The 19,248-nt window shown below is 41.1% G+C and overlaps 1 protein-coding gene and 1 long non-coding RNA gene across 9 annotated transcripts in view; one reads left to right on the forward strand and one right to left on the reverse strand.

The window, feature by feature from the left end:
- PTPRD (protein tyrosine phosphatase receptor type D) overlaps nt 1-19,248 on the forward strand; it is a 2,533,682-nt gene that overhangs the window by 1,945,399 nt on the left and 569,035 nt on the right. For 5 of the 8 annotated variants that reach the window (XM_086415147.1, XM_086415148.1, XM_086415150.1 and 2 more), the window contains exon 1: nt 14,125-15,056. The exons of 2 other annotated variants lie outside the window; for them this stretch is intronic. The gene's annotated coding sequence lies outside the window, so the exon portion shown is untranslated. Of the gene's footprint in view, nt 1-14,124; nt 15,057-15,101; nt 15,250-19,248 lie in introns of those variants that run through there. One more of the 8 variants, XM_086415149.1, reaches the window with a different exon arrangement.
- LOC147366907 (uncharacterized) lies at nt 9,178-14,151 on the reverse strand. The gene is made up of 2 exons (XR_015169578.1): nt 14,026-14,151; nt 9,178-12,870 (listed from the first exon to the last, which is right to left on the reverse strand). It is a non-coding gene; the product is annotated as an uncharacterized LOC147366907 (long non-coding RNA).

The raw sequence follows: 19,248 nt of genomic DNA on the forward strand, positions 1-19,248 counted from the left end.
AACATTTTCAGTTGGTGAGTAACTCTATTTTCCACCAACAGCCCTCATATTTGAGGGCTTCCTTTAATGCAATGATGACTGGTTGTTCTGACTGGTTGCCAAGGATTGTTTGGGTCCTTATTGAAATGTACTTGCTCAACTTCTCTAAAGCAACTTGGCTAGATTCTTGTTGCTGTACTGGCAAACACTGCCTCCTGTACTGAAAAAATTGTTCTTTCTGAAAATCTAGACTGTCCCTGGATGGGTTTCATGAAAATCAAAGATAAAAAGAATTACAGATTTTTTTTTCAAGTGATGAAGCACTTTGTATCCACAAGGTTTACCTAAATGTAGGTCACATCCTAGATGCTGTGGCATTTTATCCTCGTTCTATCAGGATTTGTGCAGATATTTGGCTCAAAATGTCCCAAATCATCAAGAAGACAGAAAAAGGTGTAATTATGGTCAAAATACTAGCTTGTATCAACAGCTGCTCTTCTTTATTGTGTTTTTAATACAATCTCCATGACCCGAGCTTTACAAAGTTTGTAATAATATAACATTGTTAAAAAAGCTCAATCATGGGAGGGGACAGCTCTGAGCAGAGAAGTCTTTGTTTTCCTAAAGACAGAGCCTTTTTGATAGGGGATGCGAGATCATATCACACACAGTTGTTTCAGAGTAAAGGAGACAGACTTGCTGATCTCCACCAGCACAGACAGTGCTAATCCACTCATTCTGCAGGCTCCATGTGGGAACCTTCCTCATCTCCATGTTCTCACTGTCTCATGCCTCACCCTTCACCACCGTCGGAGGATTCAGGAGAGTACATTATTGTGGCCGAGCTGAGACACAGGCACAGGGGGTGCCACTTGTTATAAACTTTTCAGTTTTTGCTGGGGCCATGAGCTGACTTTTTAGCGGTTTGCTCTGTCAGAGGAACAAACGCAAGGGCTGCAGCTCCGGCTGTTGATCGATTGCACCGCTGCTGATTCCCACAGGTTGCCATCTTGCAGAGAACTTGCTTCTTCCCCAATGGCACCTGAGGACCATGGTGCCAGCCTCAATCACATCCAAAGATCCTCATTCCTTACTGCTCCAGACAGTGCATTTGTGCAGTCCTGCCTATTCTGTGTTGGGGAAATTTCACATCAATATTGGAATTTTGTTGAGCTATTCCTTTTTTTTCTTTTTTTTTTGCTGTACCAAGGTAAAAATCAATTTATCATAAATTCTTTTTTCACATGTTGGAGTCCTTCCCATTGGTAAAGTGTTTTTTTTTTTTTTTTTCTTATCATGGCCTCATTTATAGCAGCTTCCACTGCTGTGATCATGTCAGCTTTAGGGGTAAATGACAGACAGGAATTTTGCTATCAAAGTTACTTCCAAAGGCCATGAAAAAGTCAATCACTGGATAAGATCAAGAACTTAGTTCTAAATATAAACTTTCTCAGCACTTGCAAATAATAACTTCTGCCAAAGTTTAACCCCATGTTAAAATTCCCCTTAGGAACTTTGCTCCTCTCTGAAAATTCTCTTTTCTAAGGATGTCACTCAAGGTGAAATTCACTCCATTGAATCTTAAGTAGGTAATTCTGTGGTTTATTTGTAGGTCGCACATTTCTTGGGTGACAGAGGTGCTAACATGAAACTTCCACTATCAGCTCTGTGAACTTCGATTCACAGAATATATTGCAATTAAGTAACTTCTCAGGGTGGCCTTCCAAAATGGGAAGGGTGTCCAGTTGTTGGTGGGTTTGGCTTAGGTTGTGCAGTTTATTTGGGTTGTATGTTTTGAAAATGTGCCCAGGACTTTTAAAAAGAGTGATGGGAACATTTGTATAAAATGGAATTGAAAGCAAAGGAACAGGCATTGCCAACCCTCTAAAATGAACCAAGCCACATGGGTACAGAGTTTAAAGGGTATAAGACAAAAATAGATGGAAAGGAGTGGAACCTGGGGGTCTCAAGTAGGATGGCTGCATTTTCTTCTTACCATGCAGGAAATAAAAAGCATAAAGCTCTCATACCCTTTTGGATAACCAGATTTATGGCAAACTGGGGCCCTTTTCCCCAGTATCCTTGTCACCCTGAGGCACTGTCTGGACAGAGGGTAAAGTTCCGAGGCACCTAGTCATTTATGTCAGATAATCAGTATATTCACTTCTCCCTCCTTCTCATAATGTTCCCTTCAAGGCCAAAAGGACCAATGCTCCATGGAATGCTGAACTAGAGGAGAGAGAGGGAGGAAGATCATGTTGGTGCCATAACCCTTATGATGTTCAGTTGCCCGAGAGGAAAAATACCAAAGTCTTTGGAAACTTTTGACAGACAAATTTCCCAGAAGCTGTAACCAGAATAGCCAGAGGGTTGTTAAACAAAGGGTATTTTTGTATTTTCTTTTTGTATTCCAAAAAGAATTTGGAAAGTTTGAGAATCGACAAGATATGAGTGGTTGACACACACTTTCTCTTAATTTTTGAGGTTTCTTTCCTCTTGCATCTTCATTTCCAGGCAAGTGGGTTTCATTCCAGACTTCAAATTCTCTTCTTTCCAGTCTCTGTGTGGATTAGGAGTAATTCTAAGGTAAACATAACATTGCCGCCTCCCCTTGAAATGCATAATTTTATTCTAAAGAAGATTTCATTGAAGGTGTCTGTTTGACTTTCCCCCTGCCCCAGGTTGTATATGAGATCATATTTCCAAGGTAGCTATTATGCTGTTCTAATATAATTTAAGGATGGGAGGTGGATATAGTTAGCTGAGAGTATCTTTTAAGGCTTTTTTAAAACAGTTGGAGAAAGACGCACACCAACACAAATATTTCACGGCCAAGTCTCCCTGAATCCAAAGCTAGAACCAGCATGTTCCCAAATAGAAGGCTGAAGCCCACTGAAACATCCCAGCAGGCTGCTGGGTTTGCCCTACAAGGTCCGGTAAATTTCATGTAATTACAGCTGCCTGCTGAAGGAGTCCTGTGGTCTCCACAGGCTGTTAAGACCTTAGTTATAGCCAGAGAGAGAGAGAGAGAAGGTGGGGTTCAACCCCACAACCAGTGCCAGGAGCTAGGCACTTCCTGCAGAACATGGACAGTTAGAAAAAGCCAGCTGTGCAGAGTAGAATTTAAAAACTCATAGATTTAGATAAAATAGTGCCGTGTTTTTTCTTTTTTTTTCCTTTTCAGAAGTATAGAAGAAAGAAAAAGGCAAATCCTAGAAAAAGGCAGCTAGCCTTTTAGGAAATGTCAAAATCTGCTCCACTGTACAGGGTCATTTTTCTAGGAGCAACACATACAACAAGTCATGGATTTGAATTGAGTTAATCATGGTGGTGTTCAGAATGACCCAAAAACATGCCCCGAATTCTGACTCCTAGGAACTAGCTCAGAAGTTCTGATTCAGAGCATCCAGATTAATTCATGGGTCTGGTCATCTGTTTTTCTTTGTTTGTTTGTTTTGCTTCACTATGTGACATGCAGCATCTCAGTACTTAGACCAGCCATAGAACCCACGCCCCCTGCCATGGAGGTACCTAGTCTTAACCACTGGATTGCCAGGGAGGTCGTGGGTAATGGGTGTTTTACCATCCACAAAATTATTAGGAGCATTGAAAGAGGTGGTCATCTTAAAATTCTCTGTGAACTGCAAAGTGCCACATTAATATTAATATTTAACTAATATGGTGTGGACAGTGTTCCTCGAATTTGTTAGCTACTGTGCTAAGAACTCTTAGAGAAATAAAGGAAGTCTGCTGTAGTGGCGTAGTTTGCACAGTTGATCATTTTCTACTATGAGTGTTTACCAAGAAAACTCTCCTCTCAAGAAAATGAATTCCTTAAGCAAAAATTTGTGAGCCACATCTCTGTCTCAAAGTAGTAGTTGTGTTGTTCCCGATTTAACTCACAAATAACACATGAACATCAAGACTTAATTCCAGATTTTTTCCAAGGGGGAAGGGGTTTCGGTCTTTCTGATTCTTTATTTTAATCACAGGTTTATTTGGGGGTGCGATGGCTAGAATTAAGGCTAATTTGATGACATTGCTTCCTCTTTAAATTGGACGGCAGGGAATGAAAATCATTAGGGGACACTTGCATTGTATTTGGTTGAAAGGGTTTTCCTTAATATGTGTGCCTTACTCACAGAACACATTCTTAGAATGACTTAATAGTGCATAGTTGACATACCTCACACACAGCAGAGGCCTGAATGAGTGAACTGTGGGATGAATGAACAGTGAAAACTAAGTAAAAAGAAATACTAAAAACATCCCACCAGTATTCAAAATTTGGACTATGTTTCATTTGTAGTTACTACTTAAAAATGGAATCTAATTAAGCGGACATTTCTTTTTCACTTATAAAAGTGCTTTCACAAAAAATCCTGGAGCTGGGAAATAGCTTAGAAAAACTAGTCTAGTGTTTTTCAAATTGTGTTTCCTAGAGTTGTAAAGCAATGTTACTTTACCTTGGTTAACATTTGAATCACTTGGGAAGTTTTTTTTTTAATTACACTAATGCCCCATTCTCAAACAATCCAATTCAGATCATATGAGTTGACTCTGGGCATATGGTTGGAGTTTTCCAGGTGATTCTAATGTATAGCCAGGGGTGGGACCCAGCATTCTAAGGGTTCAACACTCTCAACATTTAGACTTGTGTTCTGATAAATGCAAGTATACTCTCTGGAGACAACATGATGTAATATATTAAACTGGAAAAACTGGGATATGTTTGTGCCCAGTAGAGCTTAGATTCATTTCAGAGAAAACACTAGATTTCTGAAAAATTCAATAGCATTCTCTCTTGCCCTCTTTGTACAGGACCTTCTGCAGGTATACAAGGGACACACGGATGATTAAGGCCCAGTCTCTCTCTTAAAGATTTTATACTCTTGCCATCTGAAAACATACCAAGGGTTTGCTTGTGGCAGAGGCACAGGGAAGGAATGAGAAAAACAAGCATAAATATAACTTTAATAAAAGGCAGGTGTGTTATGTATGACACAGGAAGGACTGAATCATGGACGAAATACAGCTTTCAGCATTTGCTCTACTTTCTCATCTCTTCTTTGCCCAGCCTAACTGACCAAATTGAGCAGTTCTGATATGCACAGTCTGGGAACACAGTCTGCTTTGGGGCAGTGCAGGAATAAAAAGGAAAAACAATACAGAAACAATACAGGTGCCATGTTCTTTCTTTCCTCTACTTGGTGTGTGCTGCGCTTAGTTGCTCAGTCGTGTCCAACTCTTTGTGATCCCATGGACTGTAGCCCACCAGGCTCCTCTGTCCATAGGGATTCTCCAGGCAAGAATACTGGAGTGGGTTGCCAATGCCCTCCTCCAGGGGATCTTCCCAACCCAGGTATGGAACCCAGGTCTCCTGTACTGCAGGAGGATTCTTTACCATCTCAGCCACCAGGGAAGCCCACTTGATGCAAGGAAGGATATTTCCTAGAGCCTGCCACCAGGCAGGGGGTTCTTCTGGTGGAGAAAGCATGGGTGCCAAGGGTCCATTTCAGGATGGCTTCTAGATGTCTCACACATTTCTTTGTCAAAGGAAAGACAGAGAAAAGCTCCTGCCTGACTTGATTTGCTTTTGTGCTTCTCCAGGTCACAGATTGTTAATAGTCTCAGTTTTGTTTATCTCCTGGCATGAATAATGAGCAAAGCTAAGTGGAAGAGAGAGGGAGAGAGAGAGGGAAAGGAGGGAGGGATGAACGAAGGGATAAAGGAAAGAGAAGAAAGGGAGAGAGAAAAAAAGAGTTAAAAGTTTCCATTGTCTTCAGCTCCTCATATTCATCTTAACTCAGAATTTTTGGAATTTCATTGTTCTCTTCCTAAACATAGTCACCTGGCAAAAGAATTTTCAAGGTGTGATTAGACATAAGTTCATGTAATTTCCCACTGACTCTGTCTAGTGCATTCTCATTACGGTTCCAATCACTGATAGATACCAATTAAATAAGCCATGAAACACATCTTGGGCATGAGTGCTTTCTGTGATCTATCATCTTACTTCAGTAGACTGTTTATTTAGCACAAGAGAAATTCAAAGAATCAGATTTTTTTAAATGAATAAATACACACGTTTATTACCATGTGAGTTTAGAATCCAGCATAATGAATTAATGCAATAGAGAAAAAATGTTCTAGGGAAACCCAAAGAATCAGATGTTTTAAATGAAGTAGTACTCATGCCTGGGTAGAAGAATCAGGGAGACAAGAAATGCTCAGCTAGTTGATGAGATTTGATGAGATGGCCCTTAAAGGCTGGGCAGGAGTTCAACATGTAGGCAATCATAAGAAACTTGAGTAAGAAAAACGTACAATTTTGTTCAGACAATTCTGGAGTTTAAGGTATTGGTAGTAAAGCAGTGGAAATTTAAAATGGAAAAATGAGTCGGGTAGCATTCCATTTGTGGTGGCCTTCCAATGCTGTTAGAATATTTCTGCTTAGGTTGGTCAATAGTCCTGAACCACTGAGATTTTTGGGTTTTTTTTTTTTTTTTTTGAGCATAGAATTTATATAATTAAACTTGTGCTCTATTAAAATTAATTGGGCAGCACAATGGAGAATAGATTGGGGCCAATAAGAAAAACATTAGGAGCAGAAGAATATACAAAAGATTATTGTACGAGTCCAAAAAAAGAGCCATTTGTATTAGAAAAATGGGTTTTGGTGGTAAGAAAAGGAAACAAAATGTGACCTTTAAAAATTAAAAAATAGATGATAACTAACCAAGAATGATTTTTCTATATTTATAAAATAAGCACTGACTTGATGATTTAAAGTAATCATACATATGGGAAATAATAGTTTTTGTTTTGCCTGTTTAAATTTCTGCTGGACCTGTTTAGTGTTACTAGTAATCTTGGCAATGGCAACCCACTCCAGTACTCTTGCCTAGGAAATCCCACGGATGGAGGAGTCTGGTAGGCTACAGTCCATGGGGTGGCAAAGAGTCGGACACGACTGAGCAACTTCACTTTCACTTTTCTCTTTCATGCACTGGAGAAGGAAAGTGTTCTTGCCTGGAAAATCCCAGGGACGGCGGAGCCTGGTGGGCTGCTGTCTATGGGGTCGCACAGAGTTGGACATGACTGATATGATTTAGCAGCAAGAGCAGTAATCTTGGAGATGTGATCAATGAGTTTTGAAAATCAGGATGTTTTGGAATAATAGATGATGATACAGGAAAAGAATATTTAGAGATAAATGAATGCTTGATCTGCCTAATAGAAGTGTATCTAGTTAGAAATGAAAAGTTCAGTACCAATCAGAGGTATGAAGGATTTTCATTCTACTGATTGATCAGTTATACTGACATCTAGTAGGAAGCCATGAAAGTTTGTAATTACTCTTGTTAAGAATTCTGTGGCACTATGAATCCATCCACTCCTGTTCAGATTCTACTATTATTTATTTGTGACATTTTGTGGTATCTTTTAGTTAGTGAGGCCTAACTCAACAGTTATTTTTACCTTTCAGCACAGGCCCAGTAAGAGGGACTGTGAGGGTAACATCTGACCAGCCTCAGGGATATCTAAGCCCATGTTACCTTCCATCGAGTCATTCAGCAGAGGTCTTGAGATTTGCTTATAGTTCAGCTTCTCTGCTTGTTGATGGTGAAATATGAATGTGGAGATGTTTAGAGATTAATACGGTGCAAATATACACATACAAAATACAGAGAAACAGGAAATAAGAAAAAGAATGTGAGACCAGAGGCGGGACAAATTCATTCTTTTTAAGTGAACTACAGGAAGCTTTATAAGTAAAGTGATGTTTCTCAAGGAAAGACTAATTGACAACCAATTCATTTCCTCTTTCTCTCTTCCTAGCTTCATCCTTCATTTCCTTTATTTTCTCAAATATTTATAGAGTACATAGAGAGTTGAAAGTTCTATGATAAGAGCTTTGGCTCCAGTCAGACATGAATCTGCTGTCAAACAACTAAAAAGAATATTATCCCAAGTATGGATGCATCCAGTAGAAATTGTTAAGTGGCATAATGAAGTATACGATGAAGATAGAGAAAGCTTTGAAAAGTGGCTGAAAAACAGTCATCTTAATGTCTTTGCTGTGTTCATTGTCTTGAAAATTGCTCCTGAATTTCTTCAGAAACATCCACAGTTATGCTGAGAAGCAAGGTGAAATCTGGTAACTGGGGTCCCGATCGAGGATAAAAGCTCTGGTTTGTCACAGTCATTTATAATTCACAGCCTGTGAAGAGGTATGCTGCTGCTGCTGCTAAGTCGCTTCAGTTGTGTCCGACTCTGTGTGACCTCATAGACGGCACCCTCCAGGCTCCCCCATCCCTGGGATTCTTCAGGCAAGAACACTGGAGTGGGTTGCCATTTCCTTCTCCAATGCATGAAAGTGAAAAGTGAAAGTGAAGTCGCTCAGTCGTGTCTGACTCTTAGCGACCCCATGGACTGCAACCCACCAGGCTCCTCCGTCCATGAGATTTTCCAGGGAAGAGTACTGGAGTGGGGTGCCATCGCCTTCTCCGGTGAAGAGGTATACTCCCATGGAATTCAACTTGTGGTGTTTTGCTTCTGAGTGAGTTTCTGAAAATCACTTTCTGAAACCTCATTTGAAAGACCCTTTACAAACAACTTTGTGACTCTGCATGGTTTTCTAGGTAAAACCGTGAAGAGTGAATTTGGTTTGTGGGCACAGAAGTCTTACTCACATTGAAAAGCTACTGCACTTTGGGTTTTACCCTCTTGGTTTTAATCTTTTTTTCTCTCTCTCCAACCACTGAGTCTCAAAGCACATTCTTTATTTAATACAGTAGCGGATTGTGAGTCATTAACATCCCGCAGCAAGTTCTAGTCTTGACAGATAAAAGTCAGCCTTGTGCACAATAAATGTTAAACAAATGCAGCTTCATTTTTCTGTCATTCGCCTACACAATACCAACTTTGGTTGGCCAGGGACCCAATAATAAAACTGTAGCTTCAGAATTTAACGTCATTTCCAGGTTAGGTCCCATGACGTTGATATTGAAACCAAACTGTTTCTCTTTTTAAAGAATTTTGTTATCACTCCCAAGAAATCTTGGTGATTCATTTCCATTCTTGCCCCATTCTTGTGCCATTCAGCAAAATAGAGGTTGCTCCATCAGTTTTTGGTCTCCCTAGATTTCCCCCTCATTGGTGATTAATTACTGGCTTTCTGGTGACTTCTTAATCTTTTTTTTTTTTTTGTATTTTAAAATAGTCTTTATTTTCAGAATTCCCTAGTGTAAGATACAAACCCTAAATGGAACATAAGTCATGGCAATTACTTTTCTCACCATTCAGCTTTACCTTTACTACCAAAGACACCGTTTGAAAATGTGTACAAATCATAAAGTTTAAAATTTCAAAATAAACACAAGGCAATTAATTTCTTCAGTGAAAACATTAGCATTTAAAGGTTAAAGTCTCAGAAGAATGTGCTTATTCCTTAAAATTACTAACAAATTACCCATTTGTGTTAGCATGTGTTGTCTTTTTAAAGATGCTGCACATATAGAGAGGTGGCCTTCGAATATTTAAACACAATATTTAAACACAATGGTTTAAGTCAACAAAACCGAAACACACTTTTATTGCTGGAGATACTGAAATCCACAGCTTCATGTATGAATTAATGCAACTTCTTGACAAATCACCTGTTAAATTTTAGCTGACAGCTTGTCATATATTAATTATAAATAATTGTAATATACGGCTATCATAATGCATGCAACACAAAAAAATAGGAAAGGTAATTAGAGTCTATCCTTTGTTTTCCTCCTTTACTTCTTGCTCACAAGAAAAAAAATGACCCAATGTTTCACTTGGGTTGGGATAGTGCCAGTGGTTAATGGAATGCCCCACTCTACTAAAGAATTTAATGGGAATATCCATTTGTCACAGTCGCATGCTGTAATCTCCAGTAGCAGAGCCAATGGAAAATAGCATCGTACCATAACGTCCTCTACACACAGCAGGTGAGGGTGAAATGCAGACTGAACAGTGAGGAGAGAAGGCCTGGCTTTTCTAGGCCTGTCTTTAGAGAAAGATGTGGAGTTTTTAAAGAGAACATTGCTGCCTGACAGCAACAGGAAATGCTGCCTTGGAGAAAAAGAAAGTACATTTCCTTCATATGGAGAAAAGCTGGAATGTTTGCATAGCATGTCTCAACATCTCTAACCACCTCTTTGTCTACTGGAAGCCCACCTGTTTGTAAAGAGACTTTAGACTTTAGGTAGTGAAATCAAAAGGATCAGGATTAGAGGCTCATTTTGATCAGCTCCTACTTCCGAGTTTGAGCTTTCAATCTGAGGAATGGGAATAACAGCACCTAATCCTGCAGTGATAATGGTCTATAGATTCTCCATGTAAGTCAAAAATAGTAGCATGGCGTCTGAGTTTTCTTCCTTTCTTCTTCACAGTTTAGGTAGAATTATAGTGTCGTCTGAATACTTTATACTTGTATATCTTGTGTTCTGAAATGAATAGAAATATTGTTTAGTTTAGGGACTGTGTTTTGTATATGGGGCTTCCTTGGTAGCTCAGTTGGTAAAGAATCCACCTGCAATGCGAGAGACCCTGGTTTGATTCCTGCGGTCAGGAAGGTCTGCTGGAGAAGGGATAGGCTACCCACTCCAGTATTCATGGACTTCCCTAGTGGCTATATTATCTTTCTCATGTGCCAGGTCTGTGTTTGATCAATAAATAAGCTACTGAGAAATGCCACATGAATTAAATTTGGAAAGCTCTCGCAAACAGTTTAACACTTGTAGAGATTAATATTTAAGTTATTTGAGGATTAAAACCATTAATTGTTATTCCATGTGTGCATTTAGCAGCAAATTAATGAAATATATTAGGCATAACTAGCACCTACAGGAAGAGGTCTCAAATACTCATTTCAGTGCCTTAGGAAAGGGTTTAGTGTCTTCAGAACATGCCATTTGAACCTATGTCATATTTCTCCACTCTACCTGGATTTACTACAGATCACTGTAGTCTTCACAAAGGAAATATGACCAGCAACAATTAATGCAGTTCCTTGGATAATAATTTATAATCAGAATAGAAGTAAAAACACAAAATTTTGAAGTAGAACAGTTGTTTCTAAGTTCTAGCTTGGCCACTCACTAGCTGTGTCAGATTGGCCGAATTACTTATACCCTTGGCTTCTGTTTCCTCAGTTATACAGTGGGGCTAATGATACTTAAGTAACAGGGCAATTGTTAAGATTGGAGGTTTTGAAACTTTTTCTTTTAATCACTAGCCACATGATGGGACCAAAAGTTTTACAAAACAATATTTAATAGAGATAATGCACTCTTCTTTCTTTCCTACTTTCATTTAAAAAATGTTTCACGACACACTAGATTCATCACCCAGAAAAGGTCATGATGTGCCTTTTGAAAAACAGTGGGATAGCATGATGTTTAGTACATAATACAAGTGATTACTGTTATTGTCCTTAAACATTATTTTCAGCCTTTTTAGGATGCTTCATGATGGATAAGAATAAAATCTTCCCAGTACTTCTAGGAATTAACTTCCTTGGATGGGGTCCAAAATAGACTCATACTCATCGTATGCTGAATTATGCACTAGAGGGGGTTGTGCTATAGCAAAGCTTCTGTGTGCTGTTCATCAAAGAATGTGAGAGCTAGAAAGGAACTAAGGAAATGTCTAGTACCATTCCTTCGTGGAAGTATTTATAGTTTTAAAATATTCTGTATTTATTGCTCACTGATAAGCTGAAAGCTGGCTTCTTGCATCCAGAACTGGGCGGCAATTAGGAGTAGCTGAGGGGGTGGGGACACTGGACGATGCCATCTGGGGTTTTGTTCTCCTTCTGCCAACCAATAGTTGGGTCACCTTAAACTCTCTGGGACTCAGTTTCCTTACTTGTAAAATTAGGTGATATTAGTCCCCCTCTGATGCTTTTTGACCTCAAAGCTCCAAATGGTAAACTCTCTACTATACTGTAGTAGTGCCACAGGGAGCTATTTTGTTACAATCTTATCTGAATATGTTAATATGTGTATATGGGGCTGCAGTCTTATTCCCAACATGACTTAGATGTACAGAGGGAGCTTAGCTCTTCTACCTGTGCATGCTCTCTCTCATATCACCCTGAACAATACTCTTTTGTATTGGGTTGGCCAAAAAGTTTGTTTGGGTTTTTCTGTAAGATGTTACAGGGGAAACCCGAACGAACTTTTTGACCAACCCAGTACAATAATAGCTCAGACTCTCCAGTCCCTTCCTTTCATTGCTACTTTTCTTCTCCAAGATGTTTGGTTGTAGTGGGACAGGAACATTGAGGACCTCATGGTGTCAGGGAAGTTGGGTCCTTGGGCTTGTGTCATTTACTTACACTGCCCTGTCTCCCCTGATTTCTGCATCCCTTTTCTTTTTGCTTGTTGCTCACCTTGGTAACCAGCATCACTGAGTTCTCTAGCCTATCTAACTTGCTATGAATGGAATATATTGATACTATTTCTTCTTTGACAGCAATCAGACTTCCCAGCCAGGATCTCAAATAAGGTCAGAACTAGTCAGATCTTCTTAAATGAGGTAACTGGATATGTGTCTCTCCTTCAAAGACAACAGCAGAGGAAATACCAGGGTTCTGAAAAGCTTTGTTTGTTCATCTAACACCCAACTTTGCAAGAGGAAAGTGGGCCTCACTGGTTTTCAATGAGAAAGCCAAGTTCGAGTTTATACCTTCAATGAGAATCACCTGTGCAGAGGCTCCACTTTCTGAATTCATCCTTAGGGCATAAGGAGCAGGTGTTCAGCAAACCTGCTCAGCCTTTCAGTTCCTTGGTTTATCAGAAAGTTCTGGAGGCTTACTCAGGAATAGCTGTCTTCTTCATTCTGACTGTAAGGCTAACCATTTAAAAAAAGAACAAGGAATAGTCACGCTAGGATGATACTCCCCCTTGCCCCACAAATTGCTGGAAAACTGAACTTCATTTAGCAAGAAGCCTTTCAAAAATGTGTGATTTCTTTCTAGAGCACAAAGGGGGCAGAGGATTACTGACCAATCCTTCAGTGGCTTTCAGGTGTACAACATACGAAGAGTGGGAACAAATGGCAGCTTGAGACAGCAGCTGAATCATTAGGCTGATTCAGTCTAAGGAGTTGGCTTACCTTTGGTCTTTCAAAGACTGCCTACGGCCTACAGGAATAAGTATTATGTGTATATGCTGCCTTGACCACACAGTGAGCAAGGCAGGTGACTGGAAACCTTGACTTTCCTTTAACCTTTCTGACCAAGTTTCTATTAAAATTTTGGTAGGCCAGTTGCCAATGGTGGCTTCCAGCTGCTGACTTTTTGCACTTGCTGGAGATCCTTGAGGAGTAAAGAAGGTAAAAAGGTGCCTCTTCAGCTAACAGTCCATACAGTGTGTTCTGTTGATGAAGCCTGTGTAGCCCCACAACTGAGCGCATGTCTAGGCAGAGGGTTACATGGTGTCCTTCAGACAAGCTGGGGAGTACTGCGTTATCAACATCATAAAGGCAAGTGGCATGGAAGCAAACGAGTTATTCCACTAAGACTGATTCGATACTTCCCTTTCTTTCTCTCTGATTCCAAAGTGGATCCACCAAACATCCCTGAATGGAAGCTACAAAGGTGAACTGGGGTTGTAGACACAAACCATCTCATCACCGCCCGCGCCTTATATTGTTATCGTTGCTTTGAATGGGATGCGACCAGCATCTTTCCTCCCTTGTGCCAGGACCTAGAGCAGCAGCACCGGGTGTGCAGCTCTTAGGAGATGAGTGAATTTGTTAGAGGGGGTCTTTTCTGGCCTGGTGGATGGATGCTGGGAAGTGACGTCACCCAGCCCCCTCCTCTGCAAGTGTGTGTGTGTGTGTTTGTGTATGTGTGTTGCGCGCCTCCTTCTCCCACTCTCCTGCCTCCTTCCTTCGCGGTCCAGCTCTCTGGCCCTTTCAGTGGGTCAGTGGTCCAGATTCAGGGATTCGCCAGTGGGCGCAGCGGGCTTGGCCCTCCCCTCGCCCGGGCGCACCCATACTCACACTCTCGCGCTGGCAACGCGCACGCACAATCCCTCAGCGCTGGGGCACCGCGATTCCGTGGGATCCCCAGCACGTTACGAGGATTTTCGAAATCACCCAGACAAGGAAACAAAGAGAGGAGCTTTTCCAATCACTTTCCCGAGATTTTTTCATTTAATTTCCCCTCCAAACCACCTCGCCTTCAACCGTAGCCTTCAGCTTCAAGCCAGGTCCGAGGACTGAGCTGGACTGGCCGTCCCCTCTCTTGGCCCTTGACTCCGCGCGGGCCGGTCTCCAGGCGTCGCCTCGCCGCCTCTCAACCCCCTCCCCCGCCGGCCTCAGTTTCTGGTTACCTCTCGAGTGCGCTTCACTTTTGGGGGGGGGAATTAAAGAAGGACAGGGAGGCGTTGAGGGGGGCAGCCGAGTTGCTATTTGTGGCCAAAGAATCCTCTTTAAAAGAAGCAGCACCGGGAAGGAGGAAACAGGAGAGGCGGAGGGAGGAGAGGCTCCGCCGCCCCGGACCCCCCAGCCGCGAGCGGCGGAGCGTCGAGGAGCGGGAGGAGGAGGAGACACACAGCGGCGGCGGCGGCCGGAGAGGCGAGCGCAGGGCGAGCAGGAGGAGCGGGAGGAGGAGAAACCGCCGCGGAAGCCGCGGGCTCAGAAGGGCCGGGAGGACGGCCCGGGAAGAGGAGGAGGAGGCGGAGGAGGAGGAGGAGAAGAAGGGGGTAGGGGTGGAGGGAGGGCGGGGGGACGCGCTCCTCTGGATGCTGGATTTCGGGGTTTTGGACTCACTCGCAGACTCTCCTCCACTTCCTCGCTCTGGACTGGGCTGGCCGCGCGAGGACCGGGCGGAGGCGGCGGCGGCGGCAGTCACTGGGGGTGCTCCCGCGGCGGGGGCCGCAGCTGCGCGGGATTAAATCGGCCGCCCGGACTCCGGCGGCTGGGGCAGGCGCGGGCTGCGCGGCCGTGGCGGGGGGCGAAGGCGCTGGAGGAAAGTGCTGGTGGCGGCGCGAGAGGCGGTGGCGGCGGCTGCCCGGAGCCAACATGACCAGGTGAGTCCTCCGAGCTGACCCGGTCCGCCCCCCTGAGTCGTCTGGGGTCTGCGCTCGCCAGAGCCAGGCTCCCGCAGCCCGCGCTTCGGGGACCGGAGCTACACTCTCCCGCGTCTGCGAGCCCGGCGCCCCGGCACTGGAGCGAACAGTTTGCTCTTCTGAACCTCCTTGGGCAGAGGTCCTCCCCTGCACGGTTCGTTTCTCGCTTAAAACCTCAGACCTGGGAGAGTGGCAGTTCTAGAGAATGAGGGTGTTTGAGTCTGTGTTTGTGCCATCCCCGCTTTCTCCTCCTGGGATGGGCGTAATATTGGGGAAATGGTGGAGCGGCGGGGCAGTACGACCCTACCCAGAGATTCTGCCACCGCAATTTTTTTTTTTTTTAAGAGGCAGTGAGTACTGTTTTAAGAAAGGCTGGTTCGGAGAGGGGGCGATTTCTTTTTCTTTCTTTCCTCTGAACTACTGGGGAGAAGAAGAAATAGCAGGAATGAAAGTCTACGCGGCTGCCAAAGAGGAGGGGGACTGTTTTGGAGACCTTTCCGTGGCAGGATCAAAGCTCATAGTTTTGCTGTGGCGATCTGCCCTTCTTACACACTCATTCCATGGGGAAGGCAACTAGAATTTATAATGCAAAGTCCAAGTTGTAGGAAACAATTTGAAAAGAAAACCAAGAACAAACCAAATGTTCTTTGCTTTCCTATTTATTGTAGCTTTCACATTGGCATGTAAAAAACTTGAATCGTTCATGTGTGAGGTTGATTTTCTTTTAGAAGCATTAACAAATTAAGTCACTTTTCTTATGATTAAAAAAAAAAAAAAAAATCTTGGGCACGGTGAGCTTGGCTTTCATTAATTGGGTGCTCCAGTATTGTTCCATTCGCCAAAACCTGGATGATCACAATTCATTTGTATTGTTTCCAGCTTGCTTCCCAGTACATGACTTGTCTGATGTCTCCTCTGTTTTCTAACAGTGATCCCCAGACCAGCTTACACTTTGCAGGATGCCTTAAACCTCCAGGAAGATTCCTGAGGGAGTCAGGAATTTTCTCTTAAACTTTTTTTCTCCCCCCCTCTCTTTTTTTTAACATGCCCACAGTCATAGTACCAGTGACTTAGAGCAGAGCACACACATTTTGAGCCTGTCAGAGACTAGTGGCTGCTTGTGACTTGAGATAGATTCGCTGCTGGACTTCCAGAGCTTCAAACGTGGACCTTTCCTTTTGGTGTGTTCTTTCCAACCATACTGTAGCACACATATGGGGAGTTAGTCCAACCACTGATACTTCTAACCATTTTGGCTATTCTATCTCTGTTTCAAAGTATACACACTCACTACTCAACTTGAGTAAAACCAGGGTGATCTACTGCCAAGATTTGAAATATTCTGAGTTAAAGGAATATTTAAGTGATACCAACTTAAAGATTCTCATGTTGTTAATATGATGATATCCAGGACAAAGCTTAATAGATATTATAGGTATTTAGAAAACATTTTATATGCCACAGATGGATGTTACGTTATTAGCTTAGCAAAGAGAGAATACAATTTCAATGCTCAATGTCCGAATTCTTGAAACAGATCTCCAAAATGGACAATTGAAGGAAAATTTTCCTACCTCCCACCTCCCATAATTATATACTATACTTTGCTTTTCAATGGAGCTAGCAATTCTGTGACAGATTTCTTATATTCACCCTCATGCTATCAGCTATTATTGTACTTTCAAAGTGTGAAATTGACAAGCTGGTCAGTTCTATGAATTCAGCTGTCAGACTGTGTCCGGTTAAAAATTGCTAAAAGCTGTAAAAATGCCTGCCTAGAATTTTCTTTTTTAAAGGAAAGGCAGCTAGGGGATGAGGATTAAGTGGTGTTATTAATTGTAGATTTTTAAAAATAGGTGCACTCTAATGTAAGTTTTATCACTGGCTTTGTTTATAAAACACTGGTTTTGTTTGTTGGGAAGCACATTTATTTTAGATTTCTACTATTTTAAAAGTGGCATTCAATTTGTATCTATATTTCATTTTAAATAGTGAGCACTTTACATAGAAATAATCTGTTCTTAGAGCTGTCAGTAATACTAGTATAATAGAAATAAGATTCAAAGAGGAAAAGTGTCTCTCAAATATATTTTAATGTATGAGTAATATATTACTTTTGTAATGACATGCAAAGAGGTGAATGAATTAAATATTTTATTGTGGAGGTTATGTAACAAATTCTTCTTAGATCAGTGCAGTTGTAGTTGCTAAAGTAATGAAATGCAGTGCTCTATTTTAATATATATGTATTTCAGTGGATAATCATAAAAGCAAAACTGCTTAAAGTATTAAATACAATGATTTGATTTTCCTTTTAAGATTGACATTCATTTATAGTCAGAATATCTCAAAGTCCAGAACTAAGAATTGGAATCCCCTCATCTGCTGCTATTTGCTAAACCACTAGGGGCCTGTATAACTGTTCTTATATCCAGGAGATAGCCTGGTATGGCATAAGAAAACCCTTCCTAGAGAAACATTTAAAAAGAATCAGGTAGGTAGTCCCCTGTGTTTTTGTTTTGTCTTTTTAACCTATTAACTCATGCTCTGATGTTAGTCATAGATATTGATTGAAGGGTTTTTCAAGAATATTGTTTAGAGCATTACACTATGGTGGTGCAAGGATGACTTTTCACAGAGTGTGTGGAACATTGGAGAGGTATTTCTGCAAATTCATATGTGATCCTAGTTCTCAGTGTATGTCAAGGATAAACAAATAGGAACGTTAAGAAGTTTTTCTTATTGGACTGGAAAAGGATGTTATTTGCATAATGCAAGGTTAAAAGAGAAAGGAAGCAGAATTACTTTAAGGAATGTGTAGTCATGGATTAATGGTGTGATTAAACTGGCTTTGTAAGTGCTGTGCAAGTTGTGTGGAAGGAGAATCTGAGGCTGTGACTACAGTTTAGTCAGCACTTGAGGACTTGCGCCGGGGATGCACAGTACATTTTTAAGTGTCAGTTTCACAAATTTGAAATTGACCAGCTGTGGCAATCTTGATAGACATTAGGCAATAAGGTCAAGTATACTTACACTGTTCTTCTGTTGATTTTCAGTTTTTCAAACTGACAAGGGTGACTATTTGTAAAAGAGCACACTGTAAGTATTTGCATATTGAATATCCTTCAGACCAAACTTGATTTATCAAGTCATTGAACATTTCTATTTTTAAAAGGATTCTATGGATAAATAAGAATTCATTAACACAATCACGTATTAAAAGTGCCATTTCAGGAGTGATGGATTTCTCAAGGTGATTTGGCTTTAAAAATACCCTTTCACTGTGTATTTGTGGGTAGTCGGAGAGTTGAAGTATGTATATGCTCTAATTTATGATTCTGAGAGCATCAAACTTTTAGGCTCACATCTTTAAATATACTTTTAATCTTTGATCATAGGTGCCCTTTTCCCAAAGTTTCTGGTCATCACGAAAATAAACTTTACCTTGAATGTAATATATTCAACTTAGAAGCCACAAAGTACACTTTTAGGATTCATTTTATAAGCATGAATATATGAAATGCTAAATAGAAAGATATAATTATTCAGTTTTCCAGAGTATTCAGAGACTTTTTTTTTTTCCTGTTTTCTTAAAGGGCCAGTAGTTTTTGATTGAAAAGATTAGTTTGAGTAAATGAGTTATATTTTAAGTGAGGCCTACTCAGTGTGTTTTTGCCTTATGGAGTTATTTTTCAGTTCTTTGTACTGTTTGATTTCTTGGAAAAATCTTTAAAGAAAGCTACTTACTTGTGATGGCATAAAGACAACTTGCAGCTGCAAGCAAAATCAGCGTTTAAAGAATTTTTACATTATCAATGATTTGCAAAGAGTTGTTTTTTCCGTGAGCTACAAGATTGAGGATTCCTATATAACACATCAACGGAAGAAACCTGAGAATGTGGAGGAAGATTACTTAGGAGGGAATTATCAGTAAATTTCACTGCAACAAACATCCCTTGTTTAAGCTTCCATAATATCATGGCACAGTGACATTTCCACCAAAGGATAGGTTTGTTTGGGGATATGTTTTCTGTATGGATAATTTCATTTGCTTCTAATTAGTAGCTGGTAACACTTATTAAAATGCCATGTGTGACTTGCCTTTGTTTTGACAATTTATAGTATCCAAATTCTCCCACCCCTAATTTAAAAA

The sequence above is a fragment of the Bos grunniens genome, chromosome 8 (assembly GCF_055505025.1).
Source record: "Bos grunniens cultivar Pamir isolate PY7600 chromosome 8, Bosgru_T2T1.0, whole genome shotgun sequence".
Classification (NCBI taxonomy): Eukaryota; Metazoa; Chordata; class Mammalia; order Artiodactyla; family Bovidae; genus Bos; species Bos grunniens.